At 45.6% G+C, this 21,932-nt stretch overlaps 1 long non-coding RNA gene across 6 annotated transcripts in view; it reads right to left on the bottom strand.

Annotated features, from left to right (window-relative positions):
* Window positions 1–21,932, bottom strand: part of LOC147913575 (uncharacterized) — a 213,599-nt gene that overhangs the window by 58,461 nt on the left and 133,206 nt on the right. For all 6 annotated transcript variants that reach the window (XR_015548536.1, XR_015548535.1, XR_015548534.1 and 3 more), the window contains one exon: window positions 5,033–5,090. This is a non-coding gene — a long non-coding RNA (uncharacterized LOC147913575). The remainder of the gene's footprint in view (window positions 1–5,032; window positions 5,091–21,932) is intronic.

Genomic DNA, 21,932 nt, shown 5'->3' with positions numbered 1-21,932 from the left:
ATCCTGGGCATTGTGCTGGGTGGTGAGTACATTTTCTTTTTTATTTCTCACAACAACTCTGTAAGGTAGGGTCCACTGAAAGCCTCCTTGTATAGATGAGGAGCCAAGGATCCAGAAGGGTGCAGTTATGTGCCTATGGTCACCCAGCCGGGACCCTGGGGAGGTGACATTTGCACCAGGTCTAGCTGCCCAGAGCTTGGCTTGGACCCCTGCACTGCACTGCCCAGACCTGTCTGCACATCTGTCTCCTTCTCCAGCCTCTTAAGCCTTTCAAGGACAAGGATTGTGTGCAATTTGTCATTATATTTCTAACACCTGGGACATGTTAGATACATAACAAATGAGCTAATTAGCTAACTGTCAGGGGAGGGCATGATATATATCCACCACCTACTGTGTGCCAGGCCATCTGCTTGCCACTTTCCCAACATTGGGGACAAGAAAGTATAGAGTTTGAACCCAAGAACCCCGACCACAGTCTCACTGGGATCAAAGACTAACTACAGGACTCTGTGCTGGTGAGCTTGGGTGGGTCATGACATCTCTCTAAGCATTAGCTCATCATCTGTAAATATTACACACAAAGGGGCCTAGAATAGTGCCTGGGACACAGCTAAGCTCCATAAATGTGAGCTGCTATTAGCATGTCATTTTATCCTCACAACCATCCGTTGAAGTGGATGCCATTAACTATATTTTTATTTTCTTTTTCAGCTGAGGAAACTGAGTCTCAGAGAAGTTGCCACTTGCCAGAAGTGGCAAAGCTAGTAAGTGGCAGAGCAGGGACTAGAACCCAGGTCCATCTGACCAGTAAGTCTGAGCTCATTTCTCTCCAGGTTCTCTCAGGCAGACAATATGATTCAGTGACCTTGACTGCTCCCCTGGAGGAGGCTGCAGACTGGGGAGCAGGGGACAGAACAGCTTGCTGGAAGGAAGCGGCCGCCTCAATCACCCCAGCTCAGAGAAAGAGTCCATCCTCTCCCATTCTCTGCTTGTCTGTGTGTGCCCAGAAGAGAGGTGGCCCCAAGACCTTCAGGGTTGATGGCTGGGGGACAGAGTGCAGGGAGCAGCCAATGGAGGTTGAGCCAAGTGCAGGGAGAGGAGAGATGGGGAGGACAAAAGGAGAGAGGGAAGGGTGGGGGAGCATAATAGAGGGGAGAGGGGCAGTGACAGCACAGGACAACTGTCAAGAGCAGATGGAAAGGTGACTAGGACCGTGGGGGGCAGGGAGCTAGGGGGCTGGGGCGGGGAGGCCTGGGAAGGGGAGGGGGCTGAAGAAGGTCTCCTCGTGGTGGTAAGCTGATCTCTCCCCAGTGGAAGAGCTGTTGCCATGACAACGCAGAGAGCCTGATCGATGCTTGGCTTTGGATGGAGCTCTCAGTCACCGCCAACTGCCTCCCTTTCTCTCTATCCCCTGAAGTGGGGAGCGTGTGAGTGAATATGGGGGGAGGGTGGGATAATTCCTCACTCCCCGGAGCCTCTTGGAGTGATGATAGTGGTCCCCAGAGCCCCTGACTGAGTACCGCACATCCTGCCCAGGGAGTGGGCCCGGTGGGGGATAGGAGGGCATCCCTCTGCCTGCCTCCCAGCTCCTTCGAGGATGAGATGAGGAAGGAGGACAGGGTTCCCCCGAGAACTGGGGGAACCTCTTGGCTGCTGTCACAAGGGCTTAAGGGTATAGAAGCCAAGTGTCACCTTCTCCGATCAGTCAGGCAGAGAGACCTGCAGAGGGGACCAGAATGCATGGGTTCAAATTTCTTTCTAGGCCTCCTCTTCATCATGTGGAAGCTGGCAGCAGGGAATAGATTTTCTCTGAGGTTCCTTCCAGCTCGAAAGCAGTGACTTTTTTTTCTTGTTAGCTTAATGAGGTGGGGTCTCCCTTCTGATATGACTGCAGAATGCCATGGAATCCCTTCCTGCCTCAGTACAGGTCTCCCCACTGGCTAGTTAAGAGGGTCTGAAACGCCAATAGAGGGTCCGCTTCTTTGAGCTTCTTGTAAAAAGGCAAATACCGCAGGGAAGGACAATGTGTTAGCATATCACCGGACAACAGGCCAGAGGTTCTGGAGCTCTCAGACCTCGGGTGGAATGCTGAGCCCTCCACTGACTGGCTCTTTGATCCTGGCAAGTAACACAACTTCTCTGAGACTTAATTTCCTCCTCCGAAAAGTAGCTTTGGGGGGAATATTAATACAGGGGGGTATTGCAGGCATTAAATGAGATAATAGAAACAAAAATATATTTAAAAGTAGAAATCTTTATGTAAATATTTTAAATTATCATCAGTCATTCACCCAAGTGAATATGACCATGAGCCCTGGTGGAGAAGAGGTTTTCATGAGCATGATGATGATGATGTAGAAACAAGCCTTGAGCACCTACTAAGTGCAGGCAACTTACTATCACATTTGACCCCCTCAACAACTCTGCTGGGCATATTATTCCCATTTTTCAGTTGAAGAAACTGAGTCTCAGAGAGGTTAAGTGTATTGCCAAGGTCACACCAAGGATCAGGGACCAGTCTGGGATTCGAACTCACGTCTCTCTGACTCCAAAATCCTCAGTGGAAGTATAATTATTGAGCTGAGTCTCCTGTCCAAGGAGGGCCAGGCTTGGGGGCCATCCTGGCATAAAGATATAAGAGGTTTAGGCAAGAAAGGCAATGAGGAGCAGGTCGGTGAGAGACTGAAGTTTGATTTTACCCACCTCCCCTGTAGGGGTTCCAGCAAGAGAATTTCTCGGTGAGTCCAAGTTCAAGGGGATGCATCAGTGTGAGAAGTTTGTCACTGATTTCAGCTCAGGAAGGAAGGAGGAGGAGGAGGGAGAAGGGGAGGGAGGAGGGAAGGAAGGAATGGTGAGCAGGAAATCCTGGCTCCAAAGTAATGAATTTCTTTCTTTAGTCCAAAGGCCACAGGATTTCACCAAAAGCCACACCTGTGCAATCCAGAGAGGCCCCACCCGGTCACCTCCAACTTCTCTCAAAGTCTGGACTCCTCAGAGTGCAGGGGTAGGGCAGGGGAGGCATTTCAGAGCAAAGCAAGAAGTTGGCACAGAGAGAGGGACTTTCTAGGAGGGATGGAGGGGGGAAGGGCAGCACGAACTACATGGGAGGGGAGCCGCGCAGCCAGGAGATTTCAAGAAACTCCAAGCGCCAAATGCCTGGCGAGGCTCCCCAGCATCCAGCATGGAGCCGTCAGTGTCTGGGGGGCTGTGGGTGGGAGCTGGCCCCACAGGGAAGGAGAAGGGGCTTAAGGAGAGTCTGGCACAAGGAGAAGGCAGCAAGCTCTGCTCACTGACAATGCTGTGGATGCCAGCCTTCTGCTGTCTGCTTTGGTTTGGAAAACTAATATACTTTTTTAAAAGGAGTAAGTTTTGCTCTTTGAAAGTGAGCCAATTTGCCTGCACGCACACGGTGGTCAACTGGCCTGTTAAGAGCGTGGTCTCTGCAGTCAGGCGATCCTGTGTTCTGCTCCTGGTAGCCGCTTGTTAGCTGTACAACCCCCCAAGTGTCAATGTCTCCCTCGGGAAATGGGGAGCAGGGATGTCTGCCCTGGTTGTGGCTGTAGGGATTAAATGAAATGATGTATGGATGGTAGCTTAAAATGACTTCTGTCTTCTAACTTCTGATGTGTAAAGGGGCTAAGTGGGCTTCCTCCTAGAATCTCAGAGACCGGGGATGGGGGCTGGAATGGGCTCTGAGGGGCCTAAGGAGGACATCACTGGGGTTGTAAGGAAGCGAGTGTGTGAGGTGATGGGGCCGGACACAGGGTCTGTGGGAGCAGAGTGTTTCCTTTCCCCAGGGTGAGGTACCATTAGCTGAGGGCTGGAGAGGGGTTGATACCCAAGTTCCCCTGGTCACCCAGTTCCGCCAAGTGGTGGAACAAGAATGCAAGTCCAAGTGTTGCTGCTTTCAAAGCCCAGGCCTTTCCCATACTGTCCCCATAGAGGGCAGCACTTGAAGGCGGGCAGCCCTGGGTGCCAGTGCCACCTCTGCCACCTTAGGCAAGGGACTTCGCCTCCCTGAGCCTCTGTTTCCTTATCTGGAAAGTGAGGGTCAGATACACTAAGGTGTAAAAAGAGCCTAGCAATTTCAAGTGCACGATGGAGTATTGGGAAGACACTGTTCTAAGAGCCAGGAATCCTGGGCTCTACTCTTGCCTCTGCCTCACCTTGCTGTGTGACATTGAGCAAATCACAACCTCTCTGGGCGTTAGAATTAAAAATCTGTACAGCGTTAGAATTCCCAGGGGAACTTTAAACACATGCGTGACTCAGCCTTTTCTCTAGCGATTCCAATTCATTTGGTCTTGAGGCCTGCACATCTGACTCGTTTAAGCTCCCCAGGTGTTTGAATGTGCAACCAGGGCTGAGATGACGACACTGGTTCTCCAATATAGTCCCTGAACCAGCAACATCGGCGTCACCTGGGAACTTGTTAGAAATGCAAAATCTCGGGCCCCACAGGGCCCTACTGAATCAGAAACTTCAGGGGTGGGGCCAAGCCATCTGTTTTTACAAGCCCCCCTCCCCAGGTGATTCTGATGTGGCTCAAGTTTGAGGGTCCCTGGGCTACAGAATTCAGCCCTAAGATCCTACACTTTTTAGATTGATGAAAAAACTGAGTAAGAGCAGGAGAAAGGATGAGTGCAATTCAGAAAACAAAGAGAAATGAGAGAAGAGACCCAAAGAATCAAGAGGCAGCACTGGCCTTGGGGTTGGCATCACAGCTATGAAATCTGCCAAAAAATGTAAAAGCTTCCAAACGCATGCTTCTCAAAAGGGGGCGCGCGGTGGCAGCTCAGAGTGAGAATGGTGCGTCTTCCTGGAAAGTCAATCTACCCGAAGATGTTTTAGGACCCGAAAATTAACCCGAAAACCTGTAATTTAACCCGAAAAAATTAAATTATTTCATCCATGAGTAATTGAAAACATGACTATTAGAATAAGTAAACAGATATATTATGGCACAGAATACCACCTGCTTATACACATCTCAGGTAAAAGAAAGGCCTCAGAGCCATTTTATACTCACATTCGGGAGCTTTAGACAGCAGCCTCAGACCCCAGGGGGCCGGTTCTCTTTTCCTTGCCTGTTGGTGGAAAACACAACCATTAATGAGTGAATTAATGAACTGATTGATTAGACAAAGGATTGAGTCCCTACCTTGTGCCAAACACTCTCCTGGACGCCAGGGAAGCACCAGTAACAAAAATAGGCAGAGTTTCCACTCTGGAAAAGCTTATGGTGTGATGGGGGTGGTGGGCAGGCCCCAACATTAATCCAATCATCACACAAATGGATTCCTAATTACAAACTGTGATAAATATGAGCAAAAAAGGCAAAGGGAGGTCTAAGAGCATATGACAGCCCTAGAGTGAGGTCAGGAAAAGGCTTCTCCGAGGAAGCGACATTGGAATGCAGACCTGGAGACAAAGGTGAGGAGCCTGTTCCAGGGAGGTCCGGAAACAGCATGCTCTGCTTTTGCTCACTCTGGCTTCCCTGCTGGAGCTCTGTCTCCTGCCTCTATTTGATCCCTAGACCAAGCCCAGCCCCCTCCAGGAAACACTTCCTGACCGATTCTGACCACTCTGGCCATCCTCTGAATTTCCACATCTCCTTCTTCCAGCACGTGCTGGAATCACTAATCACTCTCACCCATCATTCAGGGCCCACCTTCATGATGTTTTCCGTAGCCAGATAATACCAACACTAGAGTTGACTTAATCACGTTCTTCCATTTTTATTTATATAAATGTATTTTAAAAGGAAACTTTTATCCAATACCATTATAAGAAAGCCATAAATAAATAATGCTTTAAAGATGCCATAGAGAAAAGGTAACTCTGCCAAAAATAAAAGGTAAATAACAAGTAACTGTTATGCCTCTCCCTTCGTCGTAAAGGGAGATGAGCAGACGTTGGAAGGGCGTTGAAGGCATGTGAGCACTAATTCAGACTTCCTCCTTGACACTCAGAAACTGAAGAAGATATGAGAGGGGACATGTGGTCACTCTGGTTCACTAGTTGTCCACGCACTTCCTGAAATAACCTCACGTTCTGCTGATGGTACGCAGCATTGCATATTTTTTGTTTGTGTGTTTCATGTTTTGCTTTCAAGCGGATGTTAGGGATCTCTATCAAAACTGTGAAATCCTCAAGGATAAAGCCTCTCTCACATACCCCATCGCACCTCCAGTAAGTGTTCGAATGTTTCTTAGATGCAGAGGAAATATTTGGGGCCCATGTGGCTGAGATCTGTTGCGTCCTTAATCTCTCCCTTGAACTGTGCTAAGTGCTTTACATATGTTGTTTCATTTCATTCTCACAATAACCCTGAGACAGAGGTAGCGTTGTCATCTCAATTCTACAGACAAAGAAACTGAGGTTCAAGAGAGGGAAGCAAATGACTTGATTAGGCTCGTCCAGGAAGTAAGAGGCCGGGGTGGGCCTGGACCCAGGTCTGGCACTGCAGAGCTCATGGTCACTGCAGCCAGCTGGCTCAGACCATTCAGACACAGCGGGGGTGGCTCAGGCCTGAATCACAGACACACACTCCGATTAACAGTCTCGGTTTTGCAGAGGGGTCCCGTCCTCTAGGGTTCTTATGAAAATAAAATGAGAACGCAAATGTGAAAAAGGCTGGAATGAAAGAAAAGATGCCGAGTTCCACAGACAACTGATTAATTCAGTAAAACCCATTATGAAACTCCCCTCACCTGCTCAGCTCTTCCGACTCCCCATTGCCTGCCACGTGGGTCTCAGATACCGACTTGCATATACCGCCATGATGATCGTCACCATGTATACGACCTGCACTCATTAATATTAAATAGTCGAACTTCACTTTGAATGCATTTATGTGGTTCAAAATGCAAAAGCCATAAAACGGCGTATAGCACATCTCTCCCACCCACCCTGTCAACCAGGTCCCCTTCCCAGGGACAACCACCCGTAGCAGTTTCTTGTATGTCCTTCCAGAGAAAGTTTACAAGCAATACACACACACACACACACACACTCACTTTTTAAACACAAATGGAAGCACATCAGACATAATGTTCTGCCCACTGCTTTTATGACTTAACAATAGACCCTAGAACTTGTTCTACATCAGAAGATAAAAAGCTTCCTCATTTTTCGAGGCTGCTTTGTACTCACTTGCCCCATTCTTCAACCAGTTGATGGACATTCGGTGGTTCTTAATCTTTTGCTATTGTAAACAATACAGCATGAATAATCTTCCAATTATACTATTAATGACATAGCATCTTTCTTTCAATCAACTGTTTTCAAAAACTTTTCTCCCATCCTAAGCAATATCTCTGAAATCATAGGTTTGATAGGCTAATCATATATTTTTCTAATTTCTAATATTTTTCTAATTAATATAAATAGATAAGAAATCCATAGCCATTTAAATAAAAGTACTTGTCTGTGTATCATCTATAATCATTTTACTTAGCCCCTGTGCCATGCATCCACTGTTTAGGGAAACATTGGCTTCCGGGACGATCCACACTCCTTGGACAGGCACACAAGGCCCTTCAGGATCTGCCCTCAGCCTCCTTCTCCAAAGTCATTTCCCAGATATCCCATGCTCCAGCCTTGTGGAATCATATGCTGTTTTAGGTTCATGCCATGCTTCATCATGCCCCTGTGACTTTGCACATCATCCTCTTCCCTTGCCTGAAGTGGCATCTGCACCTGGTCCCCTGGAGAATTCCTATTCTCTCTTCAAGTCACAGTACAAGTTTTCCTCCTCCAGGAAGTCCTCTCTGCTTTCTTCACCCAAAACCTGCATCCACACACCTTGTGCATGCTTCTGCTGTTGCACTCAGTACACATAGATAGTGTGCAGAGTAGCTAAGAAAGTAGGGTCTGAATTGGGTTGCCTGGGTTCAGATCCCAACTCTACCACTCACTAGAGGCTTGACCTTGGGCAAGTTGCTTAATCTCTTGGGGGAGCCTCAATTTTCCCACCCGTAAAATGGTGATAATCAAAATATCTACCTCGTAGTCACCATGAGGATTAAAAGATGTGTTTAGCAGAGTAAATGCTCAAAAAATGTTCCTTATAGCTATTACCTTACAGCTCTGTTTCCTCCACTAGATTATTAGCTCCTTCTAGCTCCTGAGCTCCTTACTTACTAATCCCATCAGGCCTACCTTCAAAATAGATCTCATTTCTGAGCACATCGCACCTTGTCCATAGAGCCAGCCTAGTGTGAGCCACCATCCTCTCCCACCTGGATGTCAGCCTCCTAATGACCTCAGTGTACTATTCCCAATCCCTTCAGTCTGTGCTTTACAGCGGTCAGAGAGATCCTTTGAGATAGAGGTCAGATGGGGTCTTATCCTGCTCAGAACCATCCAGAGGTTTCCCATCATTCTTAAGGTAAAACCCAAAGTCCTTCCTACGGCAGCTGAGGCCCACACCTCCCTCTTCCTTGCTCCCCCTTCTCCAGCCTCCTTGCTGTTCCTGGGGCACGCAGAGCAAGTCCCCACCCCAGAGCTCTGTACTGGCCATCCCCTCAGTCTGCCCTTCCCCCAGAGAGCCACGCACTCGCTCCCTGGCTTCATTCAGGCTGCTGTTCAACTGCTCTCCTCGGGCCTCCCTGACCCCTGTCCAAAATGACCATCACCACCCCTCTCCAGTCCTTCTCGGTTCAAAGCACTCATGGCTTCCTGACCTGACGTTTATATTCGTCTGTCTGTCTGTCCCACTGAAATGCGTGCTCCATTAAGGACAGGGGCTTAATTTCATTCACTGCTGTCTCCCCAGTCCCCAGTCCAGTGCCTGGCACATAGTAGATGCCCAATAAATATGTGCTGAATGAACGGACACACGCACGACCGCAGAGCCTAGCACAGGGCCAAGGGCATTTCTGAGGGTTAGCAAATGTTTGGAGAGGAACAGAGAGATGGACACAGAGAAAAGAAGAAAGCACAGAATGAATGAATGAAGGAGAGAAGGAAGTCCGGGGGGCTTTTTTTTTGGTTTTCGTGTCTCTTTAATGAGGTATAATTCACATACTACAAAATTTGCCCATGGCAGGTGGACAATGCAGTAAGTTGTAGTAAATTTCCACAGCTAGGACACCATCACCACAATCCAGCGTGAGAGCTCTCCTCTCTCTCTTGTTGCCACTTGCTGTCAATCCCTACTCAGCCCCCGTCCCAAGCAACCACTATCAGCTTCCTCACCCTCTAATTTTGCCCTTTCTAGAAATTTCATATAAATAGAATCATACATTATGCAGTCTTTTCTGTCTGGTTTTTTCACAATGTTTCGTGATTATTTTTAGGGTCACCCACATCCCTGCATGCATCAGCAGTTTGTTCCTCTTTCTTCCTGAGTAGCATTCCATTGGATGGATATACCACATTTTGCGTATTCATTTGCCAGCTGGTGGATGTTTGTAGTGTTTCCAGTTTTAGGCTGTTATGAAGACTGTTGCCATGATTTCCATGCACAGGTTTTGGTGTGGACATACATTTCCAAATGTCTGCGGTAATTAAACCGGGAGTAGAATTGCTTGGGTCTAACGATAAGCATAGGAGTCCAGAAGATTTTGATGCCCTAAGACACAGCTCACTTCTAGAGTTTCCACCGAGGCTTGTAAGAAAATGCCCCAAACCTGGCAGAGGAAAATGCGTGTAAAACACTCAGTTTGAGCTGCAATCTCGGCTCCGAGTTCTCAGTGCGCGGCCAATTCATTATGCCTGTGTTTGAAGCCCATTTGTAGCTGTGTTTGATGTATTGTCTGTGGGGAGATGCTGAAATTTGCCAGCCTTCAGACTAACAACTGAGCCTAATTTTTCACCCAATGATTCTGAAGTAGTTTCTTCTTGGCAGAGGTAGTTTCTTCTTGGCAGAGGTTTGCGCGAAACACGGTGGATGAAATTAATTGGGAAAGAAGTGACAAATGATGTGGGAAGAAGTGACATTCTTTACCATTGAGCACGCAAGAGAAAGGTGAAGTGAACACAATTGTGCAGAAGTGTCCCTGGCTCCCTGTGAAAGTGTGGCCCCTGCCAAGTGTCCTGGACCCCCATCACCACTCCCAACTGCAGAGGCCTTGAAACCTGAGCTCCAGCACCCAAGATCTCAGATCCTTCAGGTGCATCCTGACAAATCCTCGCTTCAGATTTTAAACTTGGTTATTATGTGATGAGGATAATCATGAGTTGAAGTTGGCTTGGGCTGTGGGAAGGTAGCCTTTACAGAAAGCTTCCAGGCTTTGTTCTCCTGCCTTGCCACTGACACCCCACTTTGCTCCGCTTCGCTTTCGTTTCAAAGACTTCCCCCAGTGAGGGAGTTGACCTTCAGGTGCAAACCTCAGAGGCTGGACCCTCTCGGCCCCTGTCTCCCTCCTACCCCTTGAGAAAAGGAAATGCTCACCTTAGAGATCTTTTGTAGCATAAAATCAGAGTTGGTCCTAGGATATAATTTTGGCTTCAAAAGTCAATCTCTGATGTTCCCGATTGAACAATGCCCATTGGAAAGAGGAAAAAAAAAAAAAAAAAGCCGACTGAATGCAGAGGTACTCAGAGCTTTGCGTAAATAAATATTCTCTCTAGCAGCCTCCCTCCTCCTTGCAAAGAGAGAGGACACTGGGAAGGTGATCGGTCAAGAGGGCAGTCTTGTAGGAGTTTCTGTTGTTTGTCTGTTGGTTTGATGGAAAAGGGGTTCTATGAGAGAAGAAGAGAATTAAGGCTATGTTGCAGGTCTGAGGAGTGGGGAGTCAGCAGCCTCGAGTTGATCCAAGTGTGGGAGTTGATGGACATGATGGAGGCGGGAGCAAGAAGTGGGGGTCTGAGCCCTGAGGAGACAGACACCGGAAGAGTGTCTGTGAGACTCAAGGGGCCCTGACAATACAGCTCTGGAGGTGGGGGGACAAGGTGGGGCACATGCAGAGGGAGGGCAGCATTCGACTCATCTCAGCAGAGCATACAGTGTGGCTTCCACTCAGGAAAGACGGTGGGAAAGTAGCACCACCCAGAGGGGCAGGCTGCAGGCTCTGGGCCAGATGGCCTGGGTTTAAATCCTGTCTCTGCTTCTTTCCAACTGACTTTGGGCAAGTCGCTTCACCTGTCTGAGCCTCAGTTTTCTCATCTGTAAAATAGATGTGTTAACAATGACTACCTCCTAAGTTTGCTGTGAGGAATAAATGAGCTACTAATTGGAGAGTGCTTACCTGTGTATGTAGAAAGAGTTTGCCAAATATTGGCTGTGTTTTGACGTTGTTGTTGTTGTTATGGATTTCCAGCTTTGAGGAGCACCAGATGACTCCACCCTGACACATACATCAACGTCGTCAAGTGGTTCCAGCAGGAGCTGGTGAGAGATGACCCCTGAAGAGGGGCCTGGAGCAAACACATCCTGAAAGAATCATTTGAGAGCTCAAGTGAAACACCCTGGGGACTCGCAGCAAAACCTGAGTGAGACTTTGCTGGAATGGGGAGAGCCAAAGGCCTTTATTACACAGATGGGGTGTCAGCCAGTGAAATAGGTATTACCACTGTTAGTAACGAAATAGGTATCACCACTGTTAGTAACGACCTTGTTGGATTCTCAGGTTCAGGGGCCTGGGAGTGTCCAAGTTCCCCAAAGAAGAGGCGGGTGGAAACATAGTCAGACGAAACAGCTGCTGAATAGTTTAGCTGCTGAGAGCAACAGCCATCCACACTCCCTGGGTTCAAATCCCAGATCTGCCACTTCCCAACTATGTGTTTTGAGCGAGTTAATTCAATTTCTTTGTGCCTCGGTGTTCTCAACTGCAAAATGGGAATAAAAACAATAGTCCATATTTCATAAGGTATTTGTTAGGTTTTAAAGAGATCATTAAAATAAAGCACTTAACATGGTACAGTGCCCAATAAATATTAACAAGCCAAGTTAGCAAGTAAGGAGAAGAGTGTCCCATGTGGCGGGAACAGCACGTGCAAAGGCCCAGAGGTGGAGAGAGAGCAGAGCTGCAGGGATCTATGGGAGGCAAGGCATGAGGTTGCGGCTGCCCTGGGAACCACAGGCCTGTCCTGGGCCCACAGGGCTTCTCTTCACAAGCAGAGCGAGAATGAGCAGGAGAAGAATTTCTGGGGCACTGGCAAATGACCTTGTTTGTGTCTGTGTCTCGCCAGCTAAATTGTCAGCCCTTTGAGGAGAGGGACCTTGTTTCTCCATCGTTGTACCCATAGCACCTGCCACCACACCCTGCGTGGAGTGAGTGCTGAGTTGGTGTTTGTGAGATGTTGTTAAGAGCACTGGAAAAACCTCCAGACCAGGACTCTGATTCCATCTTGGCCTTTCGAATTCTCTCTGGCACCATGACCAAGTCATGCCACTGATGCCCAGCTTTCACTGGACTAACAGAGATCATGGAGGGGATTTTAGAAATGAGGAAACGCAGGTCCAGAGGACAGGAAGGACGCCGTGAATGTCAAATCTTAAGTCAGCAATAGCATCAGCGCTGGAAACCATTCCCTCTGCTCAGCCCAGTGCCCATTCCCTCCCGATTTCTCACAGGGCAGATCAATGGTGGATTTTGCTGTGTAGTTGAATTTCATATCCTCTATCAGGCTTGCATATGTATTTTCAATGAGCTGATCAACTCATCTTGAGACTTGATTCTTCCAAACCAAGCTGGGGGTTAATAATAAGCACTTATGACAGTGATATGCAGAAGATTTCAATCCTGTATTACAAATGAAGAAACTCATCCTCAAAAAAACTGAATTTACTTGTCCAAATTCACTCACCTGGTGGGGAAGTTGCAGAGTCCAAATTCAAACTTAGGTCTTCTCGAATCCAAAACCCATGCACTTATCTACTGAGAGTGGAGTTAAGGAGCTTTTGTGCAAGCGTTCTATTGGAAGTTTTGGGTTCTGCCTGCACAGGAAGGCCCCAAGGACAGAAGACTGGAGTTTGGGGTGATGGCTCAGCCATTACAGAGGTTCAACACCATCTTGATGTGCTTGGCTACTTGAGAAACCAATGAAAATCTCAAATCTCTTCCTAATTCCCTCCCTTTCTCCTTCTCTGAGGGGCAACGAGCCTATAAGAAAAATCTTAGCTCTTTCCATGTCCATTGCCCAGACTGATAAACAGAGGTCAAACAGAAATGTAGCTTCATAGCTTCATAACTTATTCTTGGGGGAAAGTAGGGCATGCTCTGGGCTATGACATCAGATGCAGCACAAAGGATGCTGGTCACCTTCAAGTTCAAGAGCCTCCAGAGTCTCCACAATTTCCTCCCTCCAAGCCCCATTCTCCTTCAAGAGAATCAATGCTTTCGTTTTGCTTGAGCCGAAATTCACATTTAAAGCCCCATTACATCATAAAATATGTCTCGTGCATCTGTACAGATTTACAAAATGTATTACTGTCTTTTGCATTTATTTTTTTTCTGTAAAGATCTATCTTAATCCAATATTGCTCCATCTCTATTAAGGCACCTCCTTTAGAGGTTATCCTTGTAAGAATACTACTTAAGCACCTGCAATTTCATTCTCAACATCAACTGAAGAACTCTAGAAATAAATTATAGCTACAATTTAGTGAGCACCTACTGTGTGCCATGTATCTTACACAACAATATATTATTCAGGATATAAGTTTGGTTGCTAAAACAGAGACCCGCAAACTACAGTGTTTATTTTATTTTATTTGTGTGTGTGTGTGAGGAAGATCAGCCCTGAGCTAACATCCATGCTAATCCTCCTCTTTTTGTTGAGGAAGACCGGCTCTGAGCTAACATCTATTGCCAATCCTCCTCCTTTTTTCCCCTCAAAGCCCCAGTGGATAGTTGTATGTCATAGCTGCACATTCTTCTAGTTGCTGTATGTGGGACGCGGCCTCAGCATGGCCGGAGAAGCGGTGCATTGGTGCGCCCAGGATCCGAACCCGGGCCACCAGTAGCGGAGCGTGTGCACTTAACTGCTAAGCCACGGGGCTGGCCCCAAACCAGTGTTTAAATGATATAAAATTTTATTTCTCTCTCATTTAACAGCCTAGGAGTAAGCCATCCAGGGTTGGTAGGGGAGCATCAAGATGTCAGAAATCCCAGGTTCCTTCTATCTTGTTCCTCTTCCGTCTTTAGATGTTGCCCTCATTTACCTTGTCCAAGATGGCACATTGCTACATTCCAGCCAGCTAGGAAGAGGAATGGAGAACAGGAATGCCCTTTTCTTTTCAGGACATGAACTTATAGATGGCACAGCTACACATTTCCTATTAGCCAGAACTTAGTCAATAAGTATGCCCCCCTGCAACGGAGTCTGGGAATTGTAGTCTTTAACCCAAGTGGCATGGATCCAGTTAGAAACCAGAGGTTCTATGACTATGGAAGAAGAGGATAATGGATATAGGGGCACCACCAGCAATGTGAGCCATACAAGGTGATGCTAAATGAGGCCACGCCCCAAGAGTTTTGAACATGTGATAAGAACAGGCTGAAAATGAAATGCCCTGAGAGAGGTACAGCCTCACCTGGACTGGGATGTCCATGCCTCATTTCCAAATTTACTTAATATGAAATAACCCAAAAGATGGGATGTGGGGTTGTGCTAACTGTGTGGCAGGGGCAGATCACACCCCTGTGGGTGGGAGTGGGGTTTCCCCTGAAGAGAAGGGATGTTCCCACAATCAAATCTCCTGTAGGGTTGTCAATCCTGGAGCAGGAAATGGGGATTCTGAAAATAGAGCTTAAAGGAGAGGGATGGAAAATTGTCTCCTCTCTCTGAACTGGAGGCCAGCTGGGCCTGGACTCCACAGGGTAGCGAGGCCTGGAGGATTTCTGGTGAGGGAAGGGAGAAACTCGGGCCCAGCCATGGAGAAGCAGGCTGAGAGAGAGACACAAAGCCAGTTAAGGGAAGCTGAGGACACATCTTCATCTGTTCAGTCGTTGTAAATTATTCTCTATTTTCCTTCTTTTTCAACTGGTCCCAAATTGTCAGTAAAAGCTTGTTTAATAGCTACATCTTGGTCTCTGTTCTAATGGGGAGAATGAAGGCAAAGTGCCTACCCCACACTTAGGATGAAGTAGATCTGCCCCTCTGGCCTTCCTTCAATTCCTCAAATAGCCACATTCCTTCCTGCCTCAGGGCCTTTGCACACACCACCTCTCTGCCTAGAATGCCTGTCCCTGCCCCCCACCCTGCCTGTACACTCCTCACTTTGAGCTATCATCTAGAATGTTACTTCCTCAAGAAAACCCTCCTGGACTCTCCTAACCCTCACCCCCTAGACTCAGTAGGTTCTTCCTGATACTCTCTCATAACTCTCTAATTATCATGTCCATGGTTTGTAATTACATATTTATTCATGGGATTGTTTGATCAGTATCTTTCTCCCCTCCTAGACTGTAGTACCACAAGGGCAGGAACCATGTCCAGTTTTTCTCACGCCTCAATGTCCAGCACCTAGGACAGTACCTGGCATACAGGTGCTCAATAACTATGTGTTGAATGAATGAATGAGAACAGTGTCCCACCCCTGAGGCCAGAGTAACACGGGGTCATCAGCAGAGGACAGCTCTGGCCACTAGAGTGTTGACTCCCAAGGGGCTTTGGCAAGGTTGCAGCACCGTGGCGGCTTGAGGGGGAGATGGGGATAGAAACACTGCTGGTTCATAAGGGTCCCCCAGGAAACTCCCAGAAATACTTGAGGAGACACATTGGGACTTAAGGGGCTTAACCTGATGGGCTCTCATCTCATCATCTGGATTATACACATGAAAATGATCTCATCTAATTCCCTAGCCATCCTATGGGGCAGGTGTTTTTTATCTCCAATTAACAGATGTGGAAAACTGAGGTTCAGAAATGTTCAGAAACCACCCAAGGTCACACAGTGAGTAAATGCAGTCTGGATTCAAACCCAGGTCTGCCCATCTCCAAAGACGCCCTCATTCTACACACCCAGTTTGCTTCTCAGAGAAACAAATGGAAATGGGAAAAAACCCACAAAGTCAATTCACTGAAATGACTCGAATGACAAATGTTTCCAGCTGCCGGCTGCTCTAGGAGGACTTTTCTTCTGCATGAATGCCTCCCTGGCTGAGTGCTCCCAGGCCACTCTCTGAGAGCCCCTGCTGTTTAAATTTGACACTGACTACTTTTCATGAAGCTTGGTTTCAGTTATGTCCTTTGGCTTCCACAATCAAACTCTCAGGTTTACAGGTCTTTGAAGACTGCTGTTGGGGCTCCCCTGAACTGCTTCTCTCCCAGCCTAGGTGAGATTTTTTCTCTCCCTCTTTATTCACATAACCAACCTGCTTTTGTGTCCTGTCTTCTCAACACACAGCAGTTTATCTATGCCCCTCAAGGGTAGCATCATCCCAAACAGAACACGCTGAAATGGACCCAGTCTTTCCAAAAAGCATTCAGGTTTGTGTCTCCAAAGCTTTAAAATATGCATCTATTTCATCTAGCATTTCCACTTCAGGGGGTTTATCTCAAGATCAAAATCAGATAGATGTGCAAAGATGACAGATCAAGGATATTTTACTGGCGGAAATGTTTGCTCAGTAAATATATGGAAACAACCACATATCCAATAATAGGGGATTGGTAAAATGAATAGAGATACATCTAGACAGTGATTTACAATGTAGTCGTTAAAAATGACAATGCAGACTTTTACTCATGATGAGAAATATTCACAGTGAGAAAAAGTAGGTTCAGAAGCAAATTGTATAATATGATTTCATTTCCTTTAAAATGCAGATTTAGGGCCGGCCCCGTGGCTCAGTGGTTAAGTGCGCGTGCTCCGCTGCTGGCGGCCCGGGTTCAGATCCCGGGCGTGCACCGACGCACCGCTTCTCCGGCCATGCTGAGGACACGTCCCACATACAGCAACTAGAAGGATGTGCAGCTGTGACATACAACTATCTACTGGGGCTTTGGGGGAAAAAAATAAATAAAATTAAAATGCAGATTTATTTGTTCATTCAACAAAATGTGAGTGGTTGCTATTTATCAGGTCCTGTGCTGGGAGCTGAGAATATAGCAATGAATAAAATAAGTATTATCTCTCAGGAGATCACCAATCTACTGACTATTTTCTGCTGGTGATCACTTAAGTCAGTGGCGCTAACTTTTTGAGCCTTAGTTTCCTCATCTATAAAAAAAGGATAATAGTTATCCACAGAGATATGGGAAGGTCAAACGTATGAATACAGGGCTCAATAAATGTAAAATACTATATTTATCACACCAAAATCACACTTCCAATCCACTAGGGATTACTGTGATTTTATCGAAAGGCCCTGAGACTGCATCTCAAGTTCTAGTCTCATCACAACCATCAAATATCTGTACAACGCAGGGTAAATTACTGCATTTAGTCACTTCAGTCTGTTGGTTAGTCAGTCATTCAACAAACACATATGGAGCAAGTACTATGTGTCTTATCATAGCCTATAAGGTTCTACACTCTCTGGTTCCTACCTACCCCTCTGCCCTCTGCTCCAACCACTGGCCTTCTTGAAGTTCCTCAAACATGCCACGTGTGCTCCCATTTCAGGGCCTTGACTCTTGCTGCTTCCTCTGCCTGGAATGTTCTTCCTTCTGTACATATCATGACTGCATCTTTCTATCTTTCGGGTCTTAGCTTGAATATCTCCTCTCAGAAAAGTCCTGAACATCCTAGGGCATCCTAGACCTGCTCCTGTCTCTACTTTATTGTCTTCGTAGCATTTACCACTATCTGATGGATCAAATTTATTTTCTTGTTTCTATCTGTCTTCCTCACTGTAATGTAAGCTCCAGGAGAGTAGACACATAGTTTGTCTACTCCATTGCTATACCCCAGCTCTTAAAACTGTACCTGTCACATAGTAGATGTTTAATAAATTTTGTCAGATGGATGGATGAATGAATGAATGAATGAAAAGATGTGCCTGGCCCTGTGCTAAGGCAGAGGCTACAACAGTGAGCAAGGCACAATCTCTTATAGTCATCACCTTGTGATGCCTAGTTCCTCCAACCTCCAAAAGGGAATTCTTGTTGCCCTCTTCTTACCCGAGAATCCTTCACAGTTATGAAACAAGCATTCATTTACATATGCACAACCCCCTATCAGATCCTTTCTCCAGCACTCTCCTCTGCCAGAGCGCTGAGTAATTATCCTTTAGAATCTACAATGGCTCCAAATTTTGATTAAATGCTTTCTTAGCTTCTAAAATTCCAGGCCAGACTATTAGGCTGTGCTCTGCTGTGGCATTACCCGGCCCAGTGATTGACTGAGACAGACATTGTTCCCCTCTTACTTTGCAGCTATTTCCTTGAGTATTTTGATCCGGGCGAGAAGTATGACATTATTGATTTGCTCTGCTCCACTCACCAACTGCCTCATCTGCGAGAGCAGGAATCTTTATGGCTTCAATAATTTCCCGGAGTGCAGAGAACTCTTTTATATTTTTGCTTGGCACTTTGCAATTCTGTAAATTTTTTATGGACTCTGAGGTTAAGTTTCATCCCTTGCTCCCAGGCTCTTTGGGATGTCTGCCTGTGCTCTAAGAAAGAACCTGAGCCCTTTGTACCCAGTCGTGTCCCACACCATCCTTATCTTTAGGGAGGGAGGGAGAGAGGGGGAGAGAGAGAAGTAGGATTCCAGCACTTTTTCAGTTCTATACTTCTTTTTACTGGAAAGAAAGGGAACAAAGCAGCTCAGAAAGGTTGAGTGCCTCAAATAACACAGCCAATAAGTGGGAAATACTCTACTGCTTCTGGGGTGGTCTTGGCTGCTGTTCTCTGATATTTTGGTTCTCTTCCTCCTGGGCACAAAGTAGAGGAGTCCCCTTCTCTGCCCCCATAAGGCCATGTGACTTTCAGTAGCCAAGGAAATGTGAGTGGAAGTGAGCTCTGCCACTTCCAGGTGGACACCTTTAAGAGCTGGTGCACAATTCACCATGTCCTTCCCACCTCCAGATGGTGGAGGCTCCATTTACCTGCATCTCTAAATGAGAGCAGTGACTCAAGAATGACACAGAACGTAAGCAAGAAATAAATCTTTGTCATTTTAAGCACTAAGACTTGGGGATGTTTGTTAAGACACATAATCTAGCTCATCCTAACTGATACAGCCTCCAACTCCAAAGTCTCCCAGGTAAGGTCATTTGGAAATCTTTAGGAGATAATTTTGGCTGGAAGATCTGGAAGATTTGGACAAGAAGAGAACCTGAAAGACGCAGTTGTTTTTACATCATGGATTTCTCATGTATAGTTTTGTTTAGATCAAGAGTTGAAAAAGCTATGAAACAAGGAAAAGTTCAATTCACTAGGAAAATATTCAAGTCCCTTCACAACTTGACCCTAGGCTTCCTTGCCAGCCTCCACTCCCCAAATCCACACCTCAAGCACTTTATGCTTCAACTTCATTAATCTCTTTCCTTGCACACATATATCATTTCTTCATTTGCACAGTCATTCATTCAACAAATATCTATTGAGTTTCTTATGTGTTCAAAACATCTTGATGGACTTCAGTGTATCAAATTGTTGCATACACTTATTCTTTGAATGTCCTGGCCACCACTCCCCAGTCTTTCTTTTCAACTTGGTGAACTTTATTCATGTTTCAAGGTCCAGATCAAAATCCTTTCTATTGGGAAGGCTTGTCTGACACCATTTTTTTTTCCAAAGGACATTTAGCCTCCTCTTTCTCTGTGTGTTTATGACATTTTGTAGGCCTTTCTTTTACCCACAGAGCACATGGTACTATAATTACTGGTTCACATATTTATCTCCCTCACTAGACTGTGAACTCTTTGAGGGCATGGATCACAACCTCAGTCATCTATGAAGCCATAATGCTTGGCTCATAATCTATGCCCAATAAATACTTGACGCATGAGCGGATGAATGGTGTGATGCAATCTTGTTATTCTTTCTGATTCTGCTTCCAACCTCCCAGCATCTTAGTTCTCCACAGGGGAAAATAGCCACACCCAGAGTCCTAGAAGCCTGGCTGAGCTGGAAGTTTGGGTGGGTATTTAATCTCTGAACATACCCGGGTGTGTTGGTGGAGATGGGGAGCTGTTTAACATCTCTGTGCCTTCCTGGCCTGGGAGAAGCAGAGACCCCATGAATGTGCTAATATATCTGCATGATAGACAGCCACCAAGACTTGCTGAGGGGAGCAAATGCCACTTAATGAGAGGAATCACCCTCTTAGAGACCCCAGAACATAATTACTCCAGTGAGGATGTCATCCTTCTCTGCTTGCGTTTTAAACAGAATAAATCATATCCTACCCTCATGAGCCCAACACTCGGATGCCAACGGCGGAGCATAATAAGACTTAGGCTGTGCAGCAAGGCCCATCACGTCTGCAGTAACATCAGCACCATCGATCTGTGGAAGTAACCTCAAGTCAGTTGAGCTTTCTGATGGACACCTCCTCCTCGGTTCCCCTCCTCCCCATGCTCGTGTCTGCACAGAGCTTTCTGTGTTGGTTTCCTCAACCGCATTTGACATAATCCATATTTTCCACTTTAAATATTTATAGCAAACTTGGAGGGAAAACATTCTCTTTTCAACAGGCCTTCTAATTTCATTTAACAGTAAAGGTCAGAGCAATGAATGCTCTGCAACGGAATTTCTCTCCTCATTTTCAGCCTATGGCAACCAGAATCAAGGGCAGGAAAATGAGAATCCTTCTACCCAGCTTCATCCTCCATGCCCTCCCTATCAGTCACCTGAATGCCCCCCGTTAAGGGGCAAAACAGCTGAGACATTACTTTTTAATAGATTTATAACATTTTTCTGATTATAAAAATACATGTCCCTTGCAATAAGTCCAGTATATATGTTATACAGTATATATGTTATATATATATATATATATATATAAAAGTCACCTTTAATCCACCACCTGGAAATAATGGTTATTAACAATTTTGTGTCTAATCTTTTAGATCCTTTTTCCTAAAAAGGATTATATTATTTCTTACTAAAATGGGATTGTATTATGCATAGTATTTTCCTTATTTGATTGTATTATGCAAACTTCTTTCTTCTAATTATAATTATAGTGTGGAAATCCGTCGTGTGTGATTGTATGTGTTTGTCTAACGCACATCATAATTTTTAACGGCTGCATAATATCCTGTTGTATAAAAGTACTAGAGATAATTAATTAATCCCCTATCGCTGGACACTTAGGTTGTTTCCACTTGTTCATTATTATTTTAAAAAATAATTTAAAGATATGGCCACTATCCCTCTACAGACAGAAGAGTGCTCTTCTCTTACTATTTCTTTCATACAAATTTCTTGATGTGGAATTGCTGTTTCAAAGGATATGGGTCTTTTAAAGACTTATGACTCACACTACCAAAAAAAGAAAAAAAAAAAGACGAGTTTGCTTTCACAAGCAGTGCCTGACAATGCCTATTTCCTTTCAACCTCACCAGTTCTGAGTATTAGCCATCTTCAAATTTATGACAATCTGATAGCAGAAAAAATGGTTATCACATTGCTGCCTCATTGTTAATATATTTCATTATGTTTAAATGTTTCTTAAACATTCATACCTTTTCTGTGGTGAATTTGCATATTTATAGATCTTGCTCATTTTTCCCCATTGGGGTAATTTGCTATGCCATCCTTTTAAATGGTAAAGACATATATGCCACAAAGAGTCTTCTTACTGGGACTTTTGTCCTTTAATTTTGTTCTCTTGACCTGTGCAGATTTATAAATTGTGTGTAATAAACTCCAACAGTGTTTTTCCCTGATGATTTCTGGTTTTGATTTCAAACTCCAAAAGGCCTTCCCCTCTTCCAAGAGAATGGAACCTTCACCTACATATTTTAATATTTTTTATACATTTTGTATTTACTTGTTTATTTTTTATATGAGTATTTAAACAATACGATGAAATTTATTTTGGAATAAGGTGTGAGGAAGGGATCTAACTTTATTTTTCC

Source organism: Ceratotherium simum, chromosome 26, assembly GCF_057802395.1.
Source record: "Ceratotherium simum simum isolate JZ-2026a chromosome 26, ASM5780239v1, whole genome shotgun sequence".
NCBI classification, from domain to species: domain Eukaryota; kingdom Metazoa; phylum Chordata; class Mammalia; order Perissodactyla; family Rhinocerotidae; genus Ceratotherium; species Ceratotherium simum.
Note: the sequence above shows the minus strand (reverse complement) of the source record. Positions and strands in the feature narration are given on the sequence as shown.